The sequence below is a fragment of the Bradysia coprophila genome, chromosome X (assembly GCF_014529535.1).
Source record: "Bradysia coprophila strain Holo2 chromosome X, BU_Bcop_v1, whole genome shotgun sequence".
In the NCBI taxonomy this organism is placed as follows: Eukaryota; Metazoa; Arthropoda; class Insecta; order Diptera; family Sciaridae; genus Bradysia; species Bradysia coprophila.
The window spans coordinates 5,797,870-5,803,925 of NC_050737.1; the positions used below are offsets into that span (position 1 = coordinate 5,797,870).

Consider the following 6,056-nt stretch of genomic DNA (forward strand, 5'->3'; position numbering starts at 1 on the left):
AACCAATTTTGGTGAAATAATAACAGATATTAAGCTTAAAATTTAGGAAGTAGTCGACTCAATTGAGTTAAATTATCAGATGTCGTCGAAAATATAACTTTTTTTAGCCCCTTGACAGTGGCTCATTAGCTCAGGTGGTAGAGCGTTAGCTTACAAGCATAAATATTATGAAAGTCGGGGGTTCGAGTCCCACTATTGAATAAATTTTTTTACTCAAATATTTTACCTTTCTCACTATATATAAACCGAAAATCTTTTTTATAGGAGGTAACAGGAATTAATCTCTGTGATCGAAACAATTAAAAATTGGTTGTGTTTTAAACCCAAAAATAAAAACTTATCTGTTATTGTCAATAACCATTCCGCAATGTGTAATCCGTATGACAGTGGCTATTAGTTTGATCATTTCATGATTGTTAGGAGTCAATATAGAAAAATCATTCGGAATTGTTTTTGAAAAAACTCTTCGAATGTCTGTTCCAAACGTCTATAAATACAAGTCCGGATTCAAGGATGTTTGGTCTTTAATGTATATTTGAGCCGGTGAATTGGATAAAAATGAAAATATTGATTTTATTTTCGGACAAATCGGACTCGTTCACATAGAAAGGATTTTTATAGCTGGGATTTATGAATTTTGTTTGGCAAATGGAAAAAAAAATAAATTTTTTGTTTCAGATATTCACTTCAGGTAGTAGAGAATTTGTTATTTACAGTATCCATTGCCAAAACCTTTGCACCTTTTGAGTTACATTATGTGAACGGAAATATAATTTTTTGTTTCTTCTTCGAAAAAACCATAGTGGTGAATCGCGTTTCCTACAGTTCCCATTTTTTTCAACTGTAAAAGTGGTCATAAAGGCGACACTCATTCTACTTCACAATTTACTTAAAACCCATTTTCAACGAAACCAGGATTAGTTACCATCTAACGAAACATTTGGTTTAGCAAAAGGATCTCAGAAAATATTTCTTTTTTACCTGAAGAAATGCCACCAATGGCATCTGCAATAATGTACATCCTGAAATTATGATTCAGCTAAAATATTGTGAGTGCGAGGTAAAGAGGTCTGAGAACATACAAACCAAAATCAGTCACTACTTTGCTGGGCAAACGCACGTATATACTGTCCGGCTGTAACAAACTATGGACAAATTAACATCATCGTCTAATAGTGGCTCATAGCATCTTCCTACAGCCATACCATGGAAAAATTGGTTTCGTGCGAAATAGGTAAGTTCATTTCAAAAAATAATAAGGCCAGAATAAGGGTCCTGTTTTAATCTAAACGTGAAAATTGGTGTGTTAATCGATTATATTCACTGAGTGAACAATCTTTTCTCTCTGAAACTTATTTGAAAGTTAATTCGCGATGTAAATTGAATGTCTAGTGTTAAGAAACTTTTTTCGTTCACTTCTCAAAAAGTTCTTTCGTTTCGTTTTTTATTTAGATGAGAATGGGGCTGTACATTTGCTGGAAACGAAAAAAAAAAATTGAAAATTACAAAAAGCTTGGTCTCGGATGGAGCTCAGGCCAATTAATATTTACATTTATACATATTTACACTTAATGCTAAATTATACAGAATGGACGGACCTGATAAGGTAGCTTTCGTGGGCTGTATGTACAATGTCAATGTTAACCGATGGCTGAACAACCCTTTTCAACCAAACTTTCCCCGGGAATCGAACCTGCGGTCTTTGGGTGCGCTTCAGTCTTTCGATCCCGAGTGCTACCACCTGCGCCACGGTGGTAGGTGATGAAGCAACATTTTAGCTGAAACAGATCATTCCGAATGTATTCGTTAGATCTTTTCTGAACACATTGTACAAGTAATTGTAAAATAAACGGACACATTGAAATGCATAAAACGAGTTTTTGTATCCAAGTCTATGGCCGCAAGAACGAGTCGAAAGCACACACACGCAATCTAGTGTCTACACACGAGGACTATTGTTTAGCTGATGAAGTTTGATCGGACAAGTGTTGGACGAAAATCCGAATCAGTATCGTCAGAGTTGTCGTTGATGCAACTTTCATTTTTGTTCTGTGGAAGTTTTTTGTCAAGAAGGTCTAAGAATGTATGACGGAAATGTTGTTGGATGGTCTAAAGAACCTTTTCTATTAGCGAAAATAGTGAAATTAAAAAAAAGTAAGTAAAAAAAAGAAATTGAAATAAATTGAACGCTTTGGGGTCGAACTCGGGCCCAGTACACTAGAAATCAACGACCTTAACTATTTCTCTAATGAGGCTCTGTGGATCGAGCAGCCAAGAAGTAGTAAAGATATGAATAAATGTCCAGTTTTGTTTTCTTTTATTCGTCAACTGAAAACATTTGAAGTTGTCATTTCCGCACAATTTCTCGTTCCTATTATGAGCATTTCAACGAACAAAGTCTATGAGAAATATTCTGATCCGTAGAAAATACTGGACGGTTGATCATAATTCATTCGGTTTGTGTCAAGACAAATCAGTTTTTAGCTTGGGAAAATAAATGAAATTTATCATGGAGCTCCTTTTTTAGTGTGGAGAATTATGAAAAATTATCTTAAAATGTGCTACACCTATAAATTCAGCACATAGTTCGAAGAACTAACCAAAAATGTCCGTAATGCGCTATATCGAAGTAACTCTCATGTGAATTATTTGTCAAGTACAGAACTGACGAAACTTCAACTCTCCCTGAATTGTCTGTTAAAATGTTAGTGGGTCAACCGTACCTATCAGAAGAAATGAAAACTAACTGCAAGTGACCATATGCTCTTCGCAATATTAACATCCATGTCTCTCTTGGGCGGCGGTTTTAGGCTTTTTAGCGTGTTGTTGAAAGCGGATATTTTTTGGATGCATTGTACAGACACAGCTCCTATCTGTTTATTTGAACTAAAACTGAGACCCACTGCAAGGACGATAAGAAAATTTTATTAAATTTTCAGGTGAGGTGTTCGTAACATTACTACCGAGAAAATCTGTCAGCAAGTCATCGAAACGTCTATTTGACGAAAAAGGTTCTACTTATCACAAATGCCGTTCAATAATATAATGCGGCGAACGTGTGGGTAATAATCAGTGAAAGAGAACATTACACCGCAAGTGCGCATAGTTGAATAAGGTGGTCCAATTGGCGATATCGTAAGAATACCAGTCGATGAAGCATTTCAATTTTCATGTTGAATTTTGAATGATCGCTTTATACTCCAGGTGAACATGGAAACATGAAAACGGACTTTACATCAACCGAACGTATCGAAAGAATGAACCGAACATTTGGTGAATCATCAATGGAAGAAGTATTTTTGAAAGGAGACGGCCGTGAATGGGCCGAATGGGCTCGACAAACGCTAAACGTAGGGAGAGGGTCAAAGGTTCGCTAATTAATTCTTAACGATTCGTAATCTGTGTTTTTAGTCAACTTTCAATCATCATTTCAAGGCTAGCGAGCAATGATACTCGATGAAGTCAAGTGGAAACGATCAAGACTCGAAGATATTTCTGACGAAATGCTGAATTCTTACTTCCTGCCACTTCCCCACCATGACGAACTTCCTATGTAAAAACGTGCAAATGTATCGACATTGCGATCTCTAACCAAATTTGCATTTTCAGAAATGTTAGGCTGACTTCAAAATCATGAGCATGCAGAAAGTAACATCCTGTTTAACGCACATCGGCTGGATCGTCCAAAGTCGGTAATCATTAGGCATCGCCAGCCAGTGGTTCTTCGTTTTGTTTTATCAACGTAGAATTGAGATTAGAAAATCATTCGGAATGAAAGCTGTGATGGAATTAAGTCATGGAATATTTGTGCACAGAATTCCATAATAAACGCCACAATCAAAGGAGTTTGTGCTTTTCAATTCATATTTGGGTCGGTGAATTGGATAAAGAATTTGCAGAACTCTCAGTAAATCTGTCACGTAGTTGATAAGCCATAAAAGCAATACTTTCTCTAATAATTCGCAACGTTGGAATTTGTCAAGACTCAAAATTGTCTAGGTGCTAGACCTTTTCGTCATATACCATCTTTAGGTAAGTATCCTAAAACCAAATTTAAGTGAAATAATCTGAAGCATTGAGGAGTTAGCTCCAACAGAAACTAAGCTTGAAAAGCTAAAGGAAATAGTGGACTCGAGTGACTTAAATTGTCAGATGTCGCAAAAAATTCTACTTTATACAGTCCGATGAAAGTAACTCATTAGCTCAGACGGTAGAGCGTCGGCTTACAAACACAAGTTTTATGAAGGTCGGGGGTTCGAGTCCACCTAAGACTAATTTTTTTCAAACTTTTTTTTTCTCAGGAATTTTGAGCTTTCTTACTGCATAAAGTGGAAAACTCTTTTATAGGAGTTATAAAAGACTGAGCTACATACGTTCATCGTTGAGGATAACATTGGTTATCAATATAATCATTCCTCAATAAGTAATCCACATGCCACGGGCTATTAGTTTGATTATTTCATTATTACTGAGCCTATATTACAAGTTCGGATTCAAATGTACATTTGAAGCGGTGAATTGGATAAAACTAATCATTTGATTTTGGGACAAATCTGTAGAACTGTGATTTACAAATTTGGTTTGCAAATTTACAATATTCATTTTATTGTTTGAGGCTTCACATCAGGTAGTAGAGAATTTGTTATTTTCAATATTCAGTGTCAAAAACCTTCGTACCTTTACTAGAGTTACATTATGTGAAAGAAAATATGATTTTTTTTTCTTCCAAAAAATCGTGGTGAATCGCGTTACTTACGGTTTCCATTTTTTCAACTGTGTCAGCGGTCATAAAGGTGACACAGAATTTACTTAAAAAACCTATTTCAACGAAACCGAATCTTTTTTACCTGAAGAAATGCCAGCAAAGGCAGCTGTAATAATGACATCCTGAAATTATGGTTCACCTAAAATGTTATCATTGCGAGGTAATGAGGTCGGAGAACGTACAAAGTAAAATCAGTCACTATTTTGCTAGGCACAACACACGGTGTCCGGCTGTAACAAACTATGGACAAATAACATCATCGTCTAATAGTAGCTCATACCATCTGGCTAAAGCCTTACCATGGGAAAATTGTTTTCCTGCGAAATAGGTAAGTTCATTGCGATACGAAATTGAAAAGGACCGAACAAGGGTCCCATTTAAATCTAAAAGTGAACGTTGGTGTAGAATTCGGTAGATTTCAATTCAGTGAATGTGCTTAAGGTATTGCGGATGGCCAGTATTTTTAATAACTAAATTTATGTTCGATCATAGATCTAAACAGTGAAAATATTCGATTTTGTTTGAGTTTTGACTTTCTGGAATTATATGCCTTTATTGTTCGAGTGCAAGAAGTTGCGTTCCTATTTCTCTCTAATCGATAAGTTCTGATTAATAGAAATTTCGATTGATTTATGGGAAAAGCAGAAACTAAAAATGTTTATCAATCGATTTGCCTTGTCCAAGTCCACCGCACAATTTTTTCCTCTAGAAGGTCATTTCGCGATTTCTAGTGTTGAGACTTTTTTCGTCTTGTTTCATTCCTCATATAATCCTATCGTTTTCTTTTTTTTTATTTAGATGAGAATGGAGATGTGCATTTGGTCGAACCAATAAAAAAAAAAAAAAAAAAAAAAGATTGGTCTCGGACCCAATTGATATGGTACATATCAGATCACATTATTTACACTTAGAGTGTGGTTTTGCACTTATAGTGCGTTAAGGAACGATAGTTGTTTTTGTAAGGAACGGTACTGTCGTTTGGGGCTGAATGTACAATATCAACCGGTTGAACAACCCTTTTCAACCAATCTTTTTCCCCGGGAATCGAACCTGCGGTCTTTGGGTGCGCTTCAGTCTTTCGATCCCGAGTGCTACCACCTGCGCCACGGTGATAGGTGATGAAGCAACGTTTTTAGCTGAAACAGATCATTCGGAATATATTCGGGTGAACATCGTTGTTCAAATAATTGAAAAATAAACGGACACATTGAAATGCTAAAAACGAGTTTTTGTATCTTAATTTTTTGCCAATGCTAGAGCGAGTGGACAGCACACATACGCAATCAAGTGG

General features: G+C 35.9%; 1 long non-coding RNA gene across 1 annotated transcript; it reads left to right on the forward strand.

Annotated features, from left to right (window-relative positions):
* The first annotated feature begins 2,024 nt into the window (after positions 1-2,024).
* LOC119085457 lies at positions 2,025-3,839 on the forward strand. The gene is made up of 5 exons (XR_005089299.1): positions 2,025-2,154; positions 2,940-3,135; positions 3,205-3,368; positions 3,436-3,553; positions 3,610-3,839. It is a non-coding gene; the product is annotated as an uncharacterized LOC119085457 (long non-coding RNA).
* The last annotated feature ends 2,217 nt before the right edge of the window (positions 3,840-6,056 follow it).